This window comes from Urocitellus parryii, chromosome 1 (genome assembly GCF_045843805.1).
Source record: "Urocitellus parryii isolate mUroPar1 chromosome 1, mUroPar1.hap1, whole genome shotgun sequence".
Taxonomy (NCBI): Eukaryota; Metazoa; Chordata; class Mammalia; order Rodentia; family Sciuridae; genus Urocitellus; species Urocitellus parryii.
Window position 1 is genome coordinate 238265599 of NC_135531.1, and position 19242 is coordinate 238284840.

Below are 19242 nucleotides of genomic sequence, written 5' to 3' on the forward strand. Positions count from 1 at the left end.
TTCTTATCCATCTATCAAATTTTAGAGTGTGTTAAGTGATTATGTAAATAAAGCATTATAAAAATACTTGAAGCTAGAGGGATGGAAATATTAAAAATCACATTATTTATCAGAACTTCAAATGATATTTTGTTTCCAGCTCAAATCTTTAGGTCAGATATTCCAAATGCTCCAACCAGAAATGTATAGTAGAATGTCCTCATTTTATAAACTTAGAGATTAGGAGTTCAGGAAGACTCAGTGAATTGCCATATATTCCATAACCATGGTAGATGAGCTTAAGAACAGGAGTCCTGACTCTAGTCTCAGTTCTATGCCTCTTTGCAATGGCAAACTAATCCTGCTTCTCAGTTATATTTCTAATCTTCATCAGGATGATTTTCCCAACCTCCTCCTAGCTGGAATTTAGATTCACTTACATTTTAAACTGCAGTCATTAGAAATAAAAGAGAATTATGATGTCACCAATTCACTTCTCACACACAAAAAAATCTTATCAAAGCTCTGAAAATCTTATGAGAGAAGCTAATAAAGGGAAAGCAGTTAAAATATGCACCTTTTATTTTTTAAGCCACTTCCAATGCATTTCTTTTAAAATGACCAAATATAGGTTACAATTATACATTGGAAAGATATTCTAAAATTATTGTATAATCATCTTAATTTGCACATGAAGAAATGAGTGGTTCATACAGTGGGAGGTCAAAATCAGCTCTTCCTAGTAAATGAATTTTCTTCCATTATAAGCTCTTTCCTACATATCTTCATTAAGCAAAATGGGGACCTTATAAAATTTGATTTGGCACCACATCACATAAAAAAGTTCAGGAAGCAAAATCTATCTGTCAGATATAAGTAGGCATTTTGAGTACTCAAACCTTGCACTAAGGAACAGTGAGTCATGTGAAATGTAATGTACAAAGGAAGCTGACACATAAAAGGATAGAACAACAGTGATGAGTTCCCAAAGACACGCTGTGGGACAAAGAACAATTACACACAGTCTATTTTTGGGTCTAAACAGTATAACTTAGGAATTGAAAAATCACAGCTTAAATCCAGAAAAAAGAATTATGTCATATGGCTTTGAATTTAAGATAATTTAGTAGTCCTTATTTTCATTAATGTTATTATAATTTATCAGGACAATAAGCTATTGACTTGTTAAACACTTCCCAGTCTAAAAATAAATTTGGACAGGAAATCTACTTTAATTTTGTAAGGAATAGGGCAATGAGGTGTAATAAAAACTGCACAATTAATAAAACGCCGAAGGATGACAAATCTGTCTGCAACAGCAGTCTAATGCCCTGAAGCCTGTAGTTCATGCCAAGGACTGAAATTGAGACTGCTTCGCCAGGGAAAATTAAAATAATATAGAGAGGAATTTAAAATTTTTAAAACAATTCACACTCTATGTTCCTATTCCCTTTTGATAAATAAGGTATCTTCTTATATTACAATTTTGAGAGTTTTAACCACATTTACAGAAGTATAACATTGACCGTGTGAGTCAGAAAACAAAGAACCCTGCAGGAGAGGAAAAAGAAATGTAGCTTGAATGAATAACTAGCTCTATTATCTTATAATACTGAATATAATTTTTCTCCCTCTTTATATATACATATATGTATGCATATAGTTTTATTTATAAATTATATATAATGCATATTCATGATGTATGTGGCTAATATTACTCATTACTAGTAATACTAAATCTGGTAGGATACATTCAAATTAATTTAAGACTCTAAGTCATCTGACCAAAGGAACAAGAACATGGAGTTAATTCTACTCTCCAATGTCCCAAGAAAACTATTTTGAAAGTTGACAGATCTTCATAATTTCATCTTTATCAGTGTTTTGTTGGATTGCTTTTCAAATTATCCTTTTATTCAGAGGCTAACTATATGCCATTCTTTGAAATAATTCTTACTGTTCCTAAGATGTTCTTAATATCCTTAACTTTATTGGAAATCTGCAAATTATTTTCATTAGTCATGAGTATTCTTTGGAATGTATGCAATACCTGAAAGTAGGGCCATCCAAACTTTTGAGAGGTAGCTGCACAAGTAGTTGGTGTATCATCGTAGGGCCCTGGATGACAAGAGAACATGCCTGTGAATTTGGTGATATCACCAGTAGATAGGGAATTTTTACAGAATACAACTTAAGGGTATACCTAGTATGTTTCTTTGTTAAAACCATAAACATATATTTTAAATGCTGCATTTGAATGGAAACTTAGGATGAGATATATAAGGAATATTTAGGTGACCATTAAGTTAGTAAGAAATCAAAAACTTTATTCTTGGCATCTTATCTCTTAAGAATGACAACTCTAAGGGCACAAACATGTTTCCCCTTCAAGATCTTGGAAGAAGTAGAATCTATGTACAAATGGCTCTAGTCTATAGGCTAGGGATAGAGCAGTTTCTGCCCTCATAGAACTTGTGATACAAGGATAAAATAAATAAGAAAGGAATATATAAAGTTCCAGTGGTACTAAGTGCTATGGAGAAACATAAAGTAGGCTAAGGGAGTATAGGAAGACCAGTGCGATGGTGGTGTACTAGACAGAATGGTCATGGAAAGCTTTTCTGAAGAGGTTGCATTTGTGTAATGACTTAAAATAAGGGAGCTGGCCAGGAAATGTTCAGAGAAGGGCTGTTCCTAGAAGGAATGACTTGGCCGGTAGTTGTGAGGCAGGAGGTACTTGGAGGAAGGGTTCACATGGTTTGAGTGGACTAATGAAAGCAAAGCATGGTTAGAGACCTGGTCCAAGAAGGAATTAGAGGGTAGATAGTGTCAGAAATAAGCATTAACTTTCCTTACACATAGGGTGTGAGCAACAAGTTAAATTCATCCATTGCTAAACAAAAACTGACTTTATATAAGTGTCTTTTGTTTACATCTTTTGAGACTCAAACTATTATTAAAAACAAAGTATTGCTATAAATTAGTTTACCTTGCTTTACAGTTAAAAAGGTATTTGGACTTATACAACTTAAAAAATGACAAGCTGTGACTTATAAATTATTTATCTCAATTAACTTATATTGTGATTTGATCTTTCATTGACTTGACCCTTGTGTTGCTACACCTAAAATTAATCTGTGCTATTGTCAGGGATTTCTATAAAGTCAAAGGGAACATTTATGTGAACACTCCAAAATATTAAGAAACATTATTAAAAACAGATTCTGCAATAAAATGGTTTAATAACCAAAATCATTTTATTTAGTTTGTAAGTTCTATACTTTACACATTTTAATAATTTATTATGTATGATTATAAACAAATATGTGCTGTAATTAGGATCACAATCTGGTCTTATTGAAGAGATGTATTTGCAAATTAACATAAACATAATATATTTAGAAGCTGGGTTATCTAAAAGCTTTTTTGGGATAAAATAAAAACCCTTGTCAGTCTCAGACTTTATTGGCATACATATGGAATTTAGTGGGTTCAAAGTTGAAGTTTATTTTAAGTATTTTCCCAACTTTGAAATGCCACTAGAAATAGAAATTGACCAAAGGACAATTTGTTTTCTGTGCAGTTCAAAGATTTTATTTTTCATCCCAGACAAAAATGCTGTGAAAGAATTTTTCCTACCCTTTTTTGTTTTGGACGTATAAATGGTCACTTCTGATTATCGGCAAATTTATTGAAGAATTAATTTTGGTCAATAACTGCGTTGCATGTATTAACAAACTATAGCCTATGTGTTAGCATGTATTAATGCTTTTTTCCCAAAAATATCAGTATCTACAGTATCAAACTATATAAATAAAAGAGATTGATACCCTATAAGAGAGCTTATAAAGAAACATCATTAAAACTGCAATGAAATGATAAATATCACTATGGAAAACATGAAAGAGTTAATTTTTTTCAAGTAGTATGCTTGACTAAAGTGATTGGATAATATAAGTACAATCAACGAAATCCTGGGAATACAGAAAAGAATACAGCAAAAAATAATAATTATACTAATAAAGCTTCTTCATGTAATGTTTCCATAGTGAAACACAATAATTAAGCCAAAAGAAAAAATACATACCCAAGTATATTTATTGAGGAAATCAAAACCTTGAAGAAATACATTGGCTAAATTCAGCTAATAGCTAGAAATGTGGTTAAGTAGTTTCCAAAATGAAGAATTATGTGAAAGATAAGCTCCAAAGTCTTCTATAATGTTTTGATATATAAGAAATAATTTTATAACAGCAAGAAGAGACACAGTCAAGTACAGGAGATCTGTAAGCTCCATAAATTCTTTTAAGTACTTTTTAAAGTGATACACACACACACACACACACACACACACAAACACACATGAAATTATTCACTTTCTTCTTCTGTTTACTTTTTAAAGGAGATTTTGATAGATGTTTGATGAGTTTATTGAAAAACGGGAAATGGAAAGTTAGAGCTATAATTTTAGGCGTTATCCATCTTTATCCATCTGTGTTCTTGTTCATGATGAGAAACCCATTCATTTATTCCCAGTTTTCAAAACAATAAAACATATTCTTTCCCTTCCCTGTACAACAAAAAAGAGATCATCCTTTTCTTGAGTAATTATAAGCAAAAAGTGGTTTGACCACAATTCCAGTCCAAGTCATTACTACTCAATTAGAAATAAATGTTTTATTTTGGAGGAAAATTTTAATTCATTTTACATACAAAATCACTGCGATTCATAATCAGGGAAATGCAAATTAAAACCACAATGAGATACTATATTATGTCCACCAGACTGACAAAAATTAGTAAGTTTGACAATATTACACAACATTGGAAAGGCTATGCTGCAATGGAAACCTCACGAACTGTTCATGGGAAGATAAATTGGTCCAAGCACAATGGAAAGCTGGGATCCTGAAATCCCTCTCCTAAATATATTCCCTAAAGAAATTCAAGAAACCTGAATACTTGGAGATATGTAGAAAATGTGTTTGTGGCTTCCTTGTTTCTGATAGCCAAATGGCATAAGCAATCCAAATGTCCCTCGGCAGGACAAAGGACAATTACAGTCCAATACATTCATACAAAGAAACACAGCAACAGTGTGAAGAGAAGAACTATAGCTGCACATTTTGACAATGATATGTCTCAAAAACGTAAAGCTGAATGAAAGAAGAAATGCCCCAAAGAATATATTCCTGATGGTTTCACTTTCATAAAAGTAACAATAAAAAATAATAAAGCTAATATATTGTTTAGAGACACATGTATATGTGGTAAAGCCATAAAATAAAGCAAGGTAATAATTAATGCAACTTCAGTTTAATGGTTAACTTCTCTGTATGGATGTGTGAGTCTATCAGAGAAGAATGTGATGTACAAGCTGGGTTCTACTCAAAACAGAGGTTTAAAGAGTGCATATATGCTGCATACATATTTCATATATAAGAACTGTAAAAAATAGAACCAATTTATAGAAAAGTATACATAGTATAATTTTTTACTCTATAATCAAATATTTGCTTTGAATACATACATATTTCATATATAAGAATACATATACATATTTCATATATAAGAACTGTAAAAAATAGAACCAATTTATAGAAAAGTATACATAGTATGATTTTTTACTCTATAATCAAATATTTGCTTTGAATCCATGAGTCAAAACATATGAAAATATAACATATTTGGGGCAGGTTGGGGAATTTGGGTGGGTAAAGGAGCTGCCTCACACAATACTGATCCAATTCGAAAGTTTACTTCCTTTTATAAGAATATTAAAATTAGACCCCTTATATGATTTCAGAGATATTGCCACATGAAGAATTTGTACACTTAATATATGACAAATATGATTTAGGTTGGCAAATTCTATTTTATTTCAGGTTACTTTCCTAGTTAACATGGATGGAATTTTAGGACACCAATTGTGACAGACCCTTGAATCAAAGCATATGGGTGTGAATGTGTGTGTGTGTGTGTGTGTGTGTGTGTGTGTGTTTACTACCAAGTCCAGTCAGAATTGCAAAGGTTTGACTTAAAGTTGTATTTTGTACCCTTACCAAGTTCCTGAGACTTTTAAATTGGAATAATTCAGACAGGAAAAGTATGCTCCCAAGTCACAAAACAAAGAGCAAGTGTTATAAATGTCTTGTTATTTATAGGTAGTTCAATAAGAATGAATACTTAGTATTTAGTTGTTTTACCACAACATCACTGGATTTAAACACATGCCTTGTTCACTTGTTTATTTTGTGATTGTGTGATTGAACTTAATGTCTTATTCTCACAATATACAGAGTTCAGTAAAGAGAAAACTGTTGTGGGGCTCCCATTAATTATTTGAGTGCCACCTTCATCTGTGTGCTCCAGAGTGATCTGCTTGATTTAGAATGAGGGATTTTCATTTTACCAAACAGCTCTAATCCTTTATATATGATAGAATTAATGTAGCTCAATTTCTGGGCTGACCATTGGAAACTGTTCTGAAAAACTAAGGCTTGTCAGTAGGTTAGAGTCTATGACCCCTCCACTTAAAAGTAGAGTCATTATCTTGAGCAACTGGGTTCAATCTTTCGAACATGAAGGCAATGATTACCACCCAAGAGGTGATGTTTGCTTCTCATGACTTCTTAATAAACACTTCTCAGCTCTTGACCCAAGGAGTGACTCTTGGGATTAACACTCAACCCCATTTCCCAAACAAAAGAGCAGATGAAGTTTTTCATCCCAAATTTTAGAGTAAGCAGCTGAATGACTTTTACACATCAACTAGAAATGGTATCCCTTAGAGTACTCCTTGGCCATGGTCATGTATTGAAGAATTGTGCCATCTTAAATGATGTGGTTCAGCACTGGAATTTTTTTTTATTTCCTAACTATCCTGTTTTCCTTTCTTCTCTTCTCCTTTCTGCTTCTTTCTTTTCCTCTCTTCTCCTCTTCCCTTCCTTTTCTTTCCTTCCCCTTCTTTCCCCTATTTCTCCCCTCCCTCTCTCCCTTCCTTCTTTTTTTTAATAGTAGGAATTGAGCCCAGGCATGGTTTACCACTGAGCAATATCCCTACTCCTTTTTATTTTTTTACTTTGAGACAGGGTCCATTAAGTTGCTGAGGCTGGCCTCAAATTTGCAGTCCTATTTCAGCCTCCCTAGTTGTTTGGATTATAGGCATACACCACCATGCCTGGTTATTTCCTAACTATTCTAACAAAGAAAATATCTTATTTAAACCAGTTTTTCTTCTTGGGTAGACTTTTCTTATATCTTTTCCTCTCTCTCTCTTTTTCTGCTCAATCCCCTTTTCATTTTTTTTTACTTCCACATTTCAGCCTCAACTTGGTTTTATATCAGTCTTTCGACACAGCAATAATTACTAAGTAAACTTTATTCTTACAATGAAAACTTTCTATCTTCGAGGTGAGAATTTTTTGAAACCTTATCACTTTTCCTGGTTGGTGCTCCACTCTTAATATTTTCCTTTAATTTCAATTTTCGTGTGAATCTCCAAGCCCTCTAACCCTTGCCATCTGCCAAAGACCTCCATCACCACAGCTGCAACAAAATGTGGTGTTCTAGATGTATTTGAAGGGAGAAAAATGTAGGGTGTGTAAAACTTTCACATATTTGCTTAAAAGAGTGAGTAAAAATGTGATACATGTAAACAATTCTTTAGAAACATCTGAAGTTAAGAACAAGTTATAAGAAGGAACTAATTAAAATGAGACTTATCAGAGAATTGCTAAAAATTTTTGTTGGCAAGATCATGAATTACAAATTAAATTAAGGTCCTATTTCATGGTAAAGTCTAGCTAGCCATGTTTCTATTCCTAGTACTGATTTCCTGGAATAGATACTTGACATAGTTATGGTGAGCCAACATATGGAAAAGCTGAAAGACCACTAAAACAAAACCATGCAAAGAGGAGGGAATTTAAGTAGTGAAAGTATTTAAAATTTATAGCAAAGTTTGTATACTTAATTTAGTATTAGACCATTATAACAGACTATGCAACCTACAAATAGTATTTGTTAGAGAAGGCTCTTAAGAATATTTGCTTCCTGTGCTGAATCTTGATGAGAGGGAACAAATATTTGGCAATGCCTTTTTCTGAACAAGAATATTGGGAGCACCCATTTGTCACTTGTAGGTACCAGTACTAGCTTGGGGGAGTGTGGAGAGGCTTTGCAAACTGAGAAATTAGAAATCTTTGCCCTCAAATTATAATGGTAAAGTAATTGACCTGAAAATTCTGTCAAGGATTTATTTACATGAAATTTATTTTTACACGTATTTTCTACCATTTCACCAAATCCACTACAATTAGAAATTGTTGTTCTTCTTTTAAAATTATAATTAGACCCAAGTTTATTTTTTATTATTATTTTCTATTTTAAGCTACTTGGGACAAGGATTATGTGGTGTATGATACTAGATTGTTTTGTTACATACATACGTGTAGGCACCTCTACAGGATTTTAGGATATATTAATGAAAAAAATAACAAAAACAAAAAGAAATTCTTGAACACCAGAAACAAATTGTGTAGATTAATTTTTAAAACAAATACGTCTTTTTTAGGATACTATTTTCTTTGTTTTGCAATCATAACTTTATCGCAAATATGTTATTTGATATTGATAAATGAATGATTGAAATTGTTTTAATAGAAAACAATAAAGTTAGCTCTTTGATTCTCAAAAACAAAAATGGGGAATCTAAATTGCTAAAGATGGCTATTGTGATAAGTTGTGAGTTGTGTCAATTCACAAAATATATCTTTTGGAAGTTCATCATAAGAATCTCGAACAAGTCATGATTATATTAAGTCACAAATATATATGATTAATTTATAAATTAGTCCTTAGGCTTGAAGTTTCAAACTTACAAAATTACACGATGATGAAAGGCCACTGACAGCTACTTTTTAAGAATTATTTTCAAATATTTAGTGATCAAATATGCATTTTTTAATTAAATAGAGTTTGTATTCTACCATATATGCATTTTAAACAATTTACTTTCTTTCAACTTTAGTCTTTTTTTTTTTCCTTTTATAGATTCTCTGTGCTACTGTCCACTAGGCAATAAGTTATGGAGCATGGCTTTTGTTGGGAGGCAACAGTTGGCAAGATTTCCAGTTTCAATAAGAAATTCTGCCAGTTCCAGCCACTGTTGGCCATTTGTGGAAAGGCTTCAACGTTTTGTGTTAAAATACTGAGCAACATTCCCATTTGTACTATTTAGAAAAGTCACTCTTACAAAGACAGTGAAGGGATAAATATTCGGTTGACCTAAAAATTATAAAATGGTCATTTGTGTGTGATTATTTTAAATTTGGAAATATGCAATGATTCTAGTACCTACCTATAGGATTGCACCTGCAGCATCTATTGTGTGCTGCATAAAAAATTATACAAAGCAAATATCCAGGTGTCTATGAAGTAGAGGCTGCTATAAGAAATACCGACTCATCCATTTCATTATTTATTAAGCAAAGTTTAAGCACCTATTATGTGCAAGCACTTATACCAATGCTTGAAATATAGTAAGAAAAAACAGGTGGAAGTCTTTATACCTGTAGAGCTTACATGTTAGTGGAATGGACAGAAAATAAGCAATTATATAACAAATATGTACATTGTAGTAAGTGGTTTGCAGCAAAGTGCTTATCTTTATAAAAAGAATTTGGAGCAAACTAAAATCCATGAAGAGGGCAAGAGGATTCTGGCAGGGCCAGTGTAGGCTGATTTTAAATACTGGGTAGTGTAGGCCCTATAGAAATGGTTATGTCTTGGCAACACTGTGAGGGGGTGGAGGAGTTAAGCATGTTGGTATCTACGAGGAGAATATTTTGTGCTCCACCCAAAGAAACCACTTTTAGATAATAAACTTACCTTCCTTTAAATTTGTGCCAATTCATATCAGAAGTTCTAGCAAGAAGGAAATTTGTCTAGAACTGAGGAACTCAACAAGAGGAAGAAGAAACCCTAATATTTGTAATCTAGGAAGTACAGGCCCCATGAATAAGGAAGATTAGGATTTTTTCTTATTCAAATGCTACAATGGTGCATGTGTGATGAATATTTTATTATTTTATATTTGGAAATATGCAACGATTCTAGCACCTACAGGATTGCACCTGCAGCATATATTGTGTGCTGCATACAAAATAATATAATGCAAATATTCAGCTGTCTATGAAGTAGAGACTGCTATAAAGAAATACCTAGAAATATTACAGAACGGGCAGCAGTATAAACTTGGAAATATACTCAGCTACTTCATTCACATTAGTACTCTCTTACTGACATCTGTTGTACACTTTTTAAAAAAAAAAAAAACTTTTGTTATACTCTTATGTGAGGCAATACACAATGATCTTTGTTGCTTATTGAAAATTTATTTTATTCCAAATAATTTTCACAATTGGAATTGATACATTGTGATAAAAGTCCAGCTAGGAAAGTTTGTATATTATATTTAAGGACTGTTTATCTTCCATAGTTATATCATTATGTAATTATTTCTAAAAAGAAAATGTAGATGAGGATGGAGGACAATACTTAAAGTCTTTATTATTTGGGGTAATTAGAACTGAGTGTTGTCCAAATGTAAAGAGCTCACATCTTTTATTCCATTTTAAAGCACATGCCATTTCAAGACTTATGTCAAGGTCAGACTCAATAAAACATTTTGAGGACACATTGACCTGGAATCTACTATTTTTATTTAAGAGTCTATTAAATATATTTTTAACAACACACCTAGATCTCTAGCTTCAGCAGCTGCATGTAGCATCAAAGGTATTGAACATGGGTTCCTTCATAGTATTGGAGTTGAGACCATTGAGAACTCAGTGAATAAAATTAGCTTTCAAGGTTTGTCTGAAAAATTAGCCACTTTTTGGATGTTTTTAAAGGATACTTGTGTTATATCAAAACTCAAATATAAATTCCTTGTTAATTTTGATACATTAATTTTGAACCAAATAGGCTGGATAGAATCTGGTTTGTTAAATATGAATGTATCAATTTAATGATAAGGAATTATTAATTATGAAAACAAAATAGGTGTGTTTACAAAGTGATTTTCTTAAGAATAAAATTGTGACTAGGTGGTCTAGCTTCATCAATTTGAAAAGGAAGGCCTTCAAAGGAGATACGATCAAATATTAAGGTCTATATATCCAAACTGCTTTGAAATCTTCAAAATAGATTTCTCAATATATTTCATTTTTAATTAATTCAATTCCTAACAACAGCTATATTTCTTAAGTTTATAACTGCCCAAAGCATTTGCCAGACTATGTTCCATGTTTTTGGTTTAAAAGTTATCAGAAGAGACTGTCTTTTTTGATCATCAAGTTAATATATGTTTATATTTAATGGACTGATTCCATCCACCCTACATCCTTCAAAATAAATAGACCAAGATTAACAAAGAGTTTATGAGCATGGGTCTCAGTTTCACAAGCATTTGTGATGTTCCAGGCCATGAGCTGGTGGTGAGGTAACCAGGACCACCCTCTGCTCTGGAGGACATCACCTCCCTCCACCAAGCACACAAAGAACACAGATCCAGGTAGGAACTCAGTCCATGCTGCGGTTGCCACTCTACTTTTTCATCTTGTCATAAAGTCAGTAGCCAGTGTATTAAATAGAGTGTTTTCTGAAGTGTCAACACTTGGTAAATCAGTTATTTTCTTTCCTTAATATTTTGAACAATCATCTAAGAACCTTCTGAAATAAAAAGCAATACAATGAACGCCTACTTGGCTCACAGTTACATGTGCCTTGGTTATGATATTCTGAAATATCTTCTTTTCTATTGCTTCTAACATAACTCTGATCTTCCATACTTTAGCAAAGATGATTTCCTTGAATTTGAACCCATGGTATGTTATGCTGTTTAATCCTAACATCTTTGAATAGAAATAACTGCATGTAGGTATTCTCTGGCAGTATTAAATTGTAACAGGAATAGAAATGACAATGATGACAGATATTACTTTGGTTAAAGGAAGAGTGATTCTGAAAAAGCCCTATATGGGTGACATAAAGGAAAACATGGATCCTTCAAAAAGGGAGATCCCATAAAACTCATGCAACTATTCACAAAATGTGAGTCTCTCTGAATGTAATTAGTATGATATTTCTTGAGAAAGAATTTGTAGTTTAATTACAATCCCAAAGTGAATCAAATTCATAGATATTCAAAAACAAATACTTAGAGTAGATTGTCTTCCAAACCTGTGTTATTCTATTGCACAGGTAGTTTTTCTTTACATTTTTGAAGAGTAATAAATAATAAAATATGTGTTTACCACTAGGCAGTAGTAGTAAGAAGTAAAAAGTCTCTTTAATATAGACACTTTTACAAAGGAGGAGGGGGAGAAAGAGGAGGAAAGGGAGGAGGAGGAAGAGGAGAGGGAGGAGGAGGATGAGGAAAAGGAGGAGAGGGAGGAGGAGGGAGGAAGAGGAGGAGGAAAAGGGGAAGGAGGAGGAGGAGGAGGAGAAGGAGAAGGAGGGGGAGGAGGAGGAGGAGGAGGAGGAGGAGGGGGAGGAGGAGGAGGAGGAGGAGGAGGAGGAGGAGGAGGAGGAGGGGGAGGAGGAGGAGGAGGAGGGGGAGGAGGAGGAGGAGGAGGAGGAAAAGGGGAAGGAGGAGGAGGAGGAGGAGAAGGAGAAGGAGGGGGAGGGGGGGAGGAGGAGGAGGAGGAGGAGGAGGAGGAGGAGGAGGAGGAGGAGGAGGAGGAGAAGGAGAAGGAGGGGGAGGAGGAAAGGAGGGGGAGGAAATAAAGAAAAGAAAAAGAAAAATCCAAGAAAAACTTGGAACTCTAAAAATTGAGTTTATTGAATCATTCCAAAGTTTTTATTTTGAGCTTCCACAGCTGTTATAGTAGTCACAACATAAATGTCTTGTCAGTCTTCTAAATTCACATTTTACATACTATTTAGCACAAAATTCAAATAAGTAACAAATAAAATTTATTCTTCCATTTTGTTTTACCAAAGATTACATTTGGTGAATCAGTATTGGTATTTGACTTCATATAACATCAGTAATAAGAGGCCAAATAATAGAAAATAGACAACAGTTGGTCAAAATGTTTAGAATTTAGAGTTAGTAGGCTATGTTAAAACCAGAGTTTTGCCTGTGAGGCTTGACTTTGGGCATGCAAGTCATTGGGTTTCATGCATACAAATAGAAAAAACAATTTCTGCATAATATATCATCTACCATTGTTAATATGAAGGTATTTTCTAAATGTTTAATTTCTGTAGAAATAGAAATCAGCAGCATAAGTTTTATCATGCATTGGCATATTTTATATCATAACAAAAGGATGACCATTCTGAATCTATAGTTATACACCACACTTGTTTTTACTCTTTTTCTTATGAGTAGATTGTATTCTAATTGTCTGTATGTTGGTTTTGGTGAATAAACTTCTGCATAGAAAAACATTTACATGCCCAGCCTTATTCACAAAAGTTTTAGGATGACTGCTAAATTTATTGATATCTACTAATTGCTAAATGTTCTGCTCAACATGTTTCATGTATGGTTTCACATATTACATATGAAATATTATAAAGCAGTATGATTATTACATTTATAGATGTGAAATGGAGCTATTAAGTGGTGAATTCAGGGTTCAAATTTGAGTGAGCTAAACCAAAGTCCAGTAGGCTATACTTTTGTAAACAACATGTACCTGAGTTTCTAAAACATACATGTAAGCTTTTCTTTCCTTAGCTAACTAAGTATATTGGCATATTTTTAGAAAAGATTTACCCACCCCCCAAAAAATCATTGAGATAAATTTTTAAGAGACATGCATATTTATTAATAAAATATTAATCATGTTACTCTAATATTAGGTTTCCACTACTTAAGTTAAACTATTTTGCCTCACATAATGAAAAAAAATCTAAAAAATTATGAAAAAAATATAGTTTTGAATTGATGATACTTTTTAAACCTCATTTCCTATTAAAGACAATATATTCTTTTATGGAACTTACGAAAGTACCCTCAAAATGGAAGTAAAATTGAGATTTATATGCAACATATCTCCATAACAATTGGTTTTAGGTAGATTAATGAACATGGATTCAAATTAGGACTTATTTGTGACAGTTTTGAAATCAATACTTGGATAAGACATTTATGTAAGCTTGAATTGATAAGACCAAAGTTAAGTGTTCAAGAATGGACTATTGATCCTCCATTTGACTAAGAAGGAGAACACTCTTGTAAAAACTCATTCAGTTGCCATATTACCATATCACTAATCTTTAAAATGATACACACAGAAGTCACTGTAATTTATTTGAGAAATACAATTGAGCTCAGATTAACTTCAACATGAATAGATACATGACTACAAGTTTGTTTAAAAGTTTATACCATATAAAGATTTTTTTTTAAATGGGAATAAGGTTGCTCTGAAAACTGGACTCTATCCAAGTATCTTAATAAAATAAGAACTTACAAACTTACTATATCATAGAAGTTATTTATTATTTATTTTTGCTTATGTTGGGTTGAGATTTTTGTCCTTTTAATTGATAAAAAGATGTAAGAGGAATACATTTAATTAAAATCATGAAAATCTAAAAAGATAAAGCTTGTTTACATTTTTAAAATAAATGCATTATTTTGACCCTTTTTGCCAACAATAATATATTAGCATGTTAGTTTTGTACAAAACCTTTTGTTAAGAAACTAATTGAAGAAAAGTACAGAAGATATATGTACTAGGAAATATTTATGACTTATAACCTGATAGTAATTCTATCTAGTAACCTAGGAAATATATCCTTACTCAGTTCACAGTCAGAAATAATATTTTATTTTTAATAGAAAGGAGTAAGATTTTGGCAGTCTTTAAAATTAAATACATTTCTTCTTTTTCAATAAGACAGATTAGTAAATTAAAATAAATTAATAATTTTAAGATTATTCAAATATGAAAATTCAGAGATTATTTGATCTAAACTGGTTTAACAAAAATTATAATCCTAATTAGATGTGAAAAAATTATAATATAAATTTACTAAGAACTTTTTTGTTTAAATTGGAATTACTAGGGACATAAAAATATATTTCTTATTAGTTAAATGAGTTTTATTGATTCAATTATCACATATTTTGTCTATATGTTCTTTTTTCCTATATCATGCTTGCATCACATTTATATCCCAAATTTTTACTATTAGTTGTATTCTACCTGTTATCTCTTCAATTTTATGCTAAAATTATATATCTCCAAAATTATATACCAATTTAAAAGTAGATAAACTAAAATTATGGTGTGAAAACTACCTAGATATCTGTGAGTTGCATAACTCTTCTTGATGAAATAATTTTGGTGGAATGGCGTCCATGTGAGTAAATGGGAAAGAACTAAGGTATCTGGTTCATATGCCGAACTTAACTTGTATTTCTTGTAAATTTTTATTTCTATACAACTGCATCAGAAAGTTTTCATATATTAAATGACAAGATTTCTTGACATAATTCAATAATATTGCATAGTACAAATAGTTTGGTAAAAAAAATATGTTTCTAAAAAATTACAGTTTGCATTTCACTCACAGACTTCAAAACCAGACACAGAGAATGGTTTTAAATAACTGTGTATTATTTACTCATCTTATTAAGTGTATCGCTCACATTCTGATTAAGTCAAGAACTAAGACTTACCACGAACTTGATTTTCTGAGTATTTGTCATTAAAACTGTTGTAATAATATGGTTACGTTTGTAGGTCTAAAGCATCTTTAATTCTAAACAAAGATAAGAAAAGCTAAAGACTACAAAAATGTGATTTGAATATATTTATATTCTTAAAAGTTGACATCACAGTCATTACATTTTTAAAAGCAGAATTATTTTTTCCAAGAATCATTCAAAGTCATAAAGTATGATGTAAATTTTGTTTAGTGAGTAACTATGTTGATCCTTTAAAATTATGTTAATTTTCTGTAAAGGTCTGAAACAATGTACAAAAACTATTTCTATCAAAATTTAAACATAGACGTGAAATTGATAACAAATTATTGCTACGTGGGTTCCAAATATGATCTAAGTTAGAAGTATGGAAAAATGTTGTTAACTAAAGTTCGTTTTGTTTTGTATTTATCTAATAAATTTTAAACACCAATATGAAGCATATAAAGTAATATTTTGTCTTAATAATATTTTTAAGTTTTTACTGACATTTATTTCCAATTTGCATTAAAATCATAGTACAGTATACACAGGTGCATGTAAATATTCTTATATGTTCTAAGATGTAGACTCTATTTAAACCCGAATATATATTTTTAGGAATCACCAGTGAGTAAAGCGCACATATCTTTGCCATTCATTTAAAATAATTTTTAGAAGTTCAGATCCAGTTATAATTTTTTCAGATTTTTCTGTTTTCTGCTTTCTTTCAAAGTAAATGAATCTTGATATCTTAAATTATAAAATAATGCTTTGGCATGTGATAAAATACATTAGAAAAAAAAAGACCTTGAAACAATAAGCAAAAGCATATCTCTTAAAAATAGAATATTTAGGTTAAATCTATTTTAGCTCTCATTGTTATAGAATTTCTCAATTCTGTGTTTCATTTTACATATTTAAAACTAGTAGAAGACTTTATGTATTGATTTTATGACGGCATAGGAAAATACCATCTAGAAAAGTAAATTGACTTTATGGATAAAAACATGCTCTGACATTCAATTTAAAAACAACAAACTTTATTATATGAAAATATGAATGCTTATTTCAAACTTCCAGTTATTTACTCAAATAATAAGTCTTTTCCTAATGACCCTCAATGTTCATTACATGTTTTTCAACAATATTTTGGATAGCAAAGATTATGAATTATACTATTAGTAGAGATATGTATATTTGATTAAATTATGCAAGAACATTATGTCTTTTGGGTTAACAGTTAAATAATTATTAGAAAAGTTTGAGGAGTTACTTTATTGTAAAATATGGTATTAATGTAATACCACCTTTTAAGAACATAATCAGACTTAAAATAATGCAGTTTTAATTTCTGTTACTAACCACTAACATTGGGTTATTTCATGTGCTGTTTCCAGTTCTTTTTTAAATTATCTCAAGACTAAAAAATCATATTCTAAAAACACTTCTCCCATTTCTATACATGTGTCAGGGAACATTAAAGTAGAATTAAAGATTGAATAGAGGAGAGAAATCAGCCACAATACTTTTAGAAATCACAAATATAAAATTAATTAAAGATTCCATTATGTTAAAAAATCTGTGGGAAAATCAAGTAAAAAGTCACCAAGAAGTTAGTCAGGATGAATCCATTGTCTACTGTTACTGTGCCAGACTATGAGTGATTGAGCCCAGGATGCTTCCAGTGAAGGACAACTTGTGGAACATAATTTCATTAAGGTAAGAACACATATTACTTTAAAATATGCTAATCAACATAATTTAGTCCCAAATCTGATATCTCACTTTCTTTCTCAACAAATTTGTGAAATCTCTATACCAACAACTTACTACATAGACATTAGTTCCTTCTATTGTGCAGGACAGTCTGTACTGTTGGAAAGAGCATTCACAGATGTCTCATCTCAACATTTCAGTAAGTTTTATTCTGGAAGTTCTTTTTTTAATACATAATTTAATTCTCTGTTTAATGACCCAATAAATTCATTTGAGAAAGTTCTGTTATGCTTCTTTATCCACAGATATCTTGATATCCCACCCTCTCCCCAAAATCTCCTAGAGGAATACTAGTCAAGTTCTTTTAAACAGTTTTAAAATTAAGAATTAATATCTACATTTAATTAACTCTAGGGTGCTTTCTTTTCCCCCTTTGCAATTTTCCCTTAATCCAAATACAACGGAAACAGTTTAGGGTTAACAAAAGAGATTTAAACACATTTGGCAGCAATAAACAATGAAAATTCCATTAGTTCAATACTTAGAGGTACACTTTAAATAGAAGTGAAATGCGGATAGAAGGTAAATGTAATGAATCTAAATTAATTACTTTTAACTCCACCTGAAGTTTAAGCACAGAGTGGGACTCACCCCTTTCACTCCTTCCTTAGAACTTTGATTATATGGAAAGTTTGAAGACCCTTCCTGGGGGAGAAATGTTTTCCAGCTGTCATGATTCAAGTTCAGCTCATAGTAGAACTAATTTTAAAAGGCATTGTTCCCTGAAAAAGGTATTTGTTCAGAAATATGCCTTTTAATCCATTTAGATTTTTATTATTTGGTGAATTTATTTTCTAGAATATCACTGTAAATAACAATATGCAGTAGTAAATAAATTCTGTGTGCACTTTTGTTTAATATGCTGTGGTTTCTCTAACATGTGAAATAAATGAGACAGTTTCAACATTATTTCAATGCCACTTACTAAATTCTTGGTAGAAACACTGTGAGACTACATGAGAACACTACTCAGAATAAACATATTTATGTTGAATAATGCACTTACCCAGCACAGCTCCTAAGGAAATTCTTGGTGAAATAGCCTCAGGATGGAATTTGATTTTCTGAGATTCCGCAAAAGAGATTTACTCCCAGGCAAGGTGAGAAAGAGTGAAAGCCATGCAATGTGATCCTGCAGGCAGGGTGAGCTCTGGTTAGAGAGTCTGATGGTCCAAGGCAGGAGGTGACACTCTGCTGGAGAGACAGGGGTTGTTCTGAGTAGATTAGAAGTGTTGTCAGATTGTAAGTGATCAGCAGCAGAAGGGAAACATCAGAGCTTCCTGTTACATCACTCTGACCCCGCCTGCAGTTAGTGTTAGGTTACTCTCTTTCTCAAATAGCATACCCCAGGAAAGGAGCAGCACTCCTTTCTTTTCTGAGACCAGAGCAAGAAGCAGCCTGAACAGACAGAGATCATATGCTGTATGAATACATTGTTAACCAGCAAAAGCTGGCTGGCTTTCACCTTGTGTGAGTTCTGTTAGAACTTGCCAAACAAAGCTGGCTGTGATTTGAAAGAAATCTGAATATAAAAGAATCAAAGGAGTTAGGAGGGTGTGTGTGTGTGTGTGTGTGTGTGTGTGTGTTGAGAGAGAGAGAGAGAGAGAGAGAGAGAGAGAGAGAGAGAGAGTGTTTCTAGGTTGAATTAGCGTTTACAAAGCATCACAAGAAAAACTTCTAAGACATCTTTATAAAGTGAGCATGGAAAAAAAAGAAAACCAACATTCATCAGAATTAATTCTGTAATCCGACTCACTAATTTGGAGCACTGA

General features: G+C 32.0%; 1 protein-coding gene across 2 annotated transcripts in view; it reads right to left on the reverse strand.

Moving 5' to 3' along the window:
* The window catches only part of Calcrl (calcitonin receptor like receptor), a 101336-nt gene extending 82643 nt beyond the window's left edge, over positions 1-18693 (reverse strand). Inside the window, exons 1-2 of one of the 2 annotated variants that reach the window (XM_026389064.2) lie at positions 18477-18693; positions 2030-2097 (exon numbers count right to left, since the gene is read on the reverse strand). The gene's annotated coding sequence lies outside the window, so the exon portion shown is untranslated. The remainder of the gene's footprint in view (positions 1-2029; positions 2098-18476) is intronic. The other variant, XM_026389065.2, reaches the window with a different exon arrangement.
* Between the last annotated feature and the right edge of the window lie 549 nt (positions 18694-19242).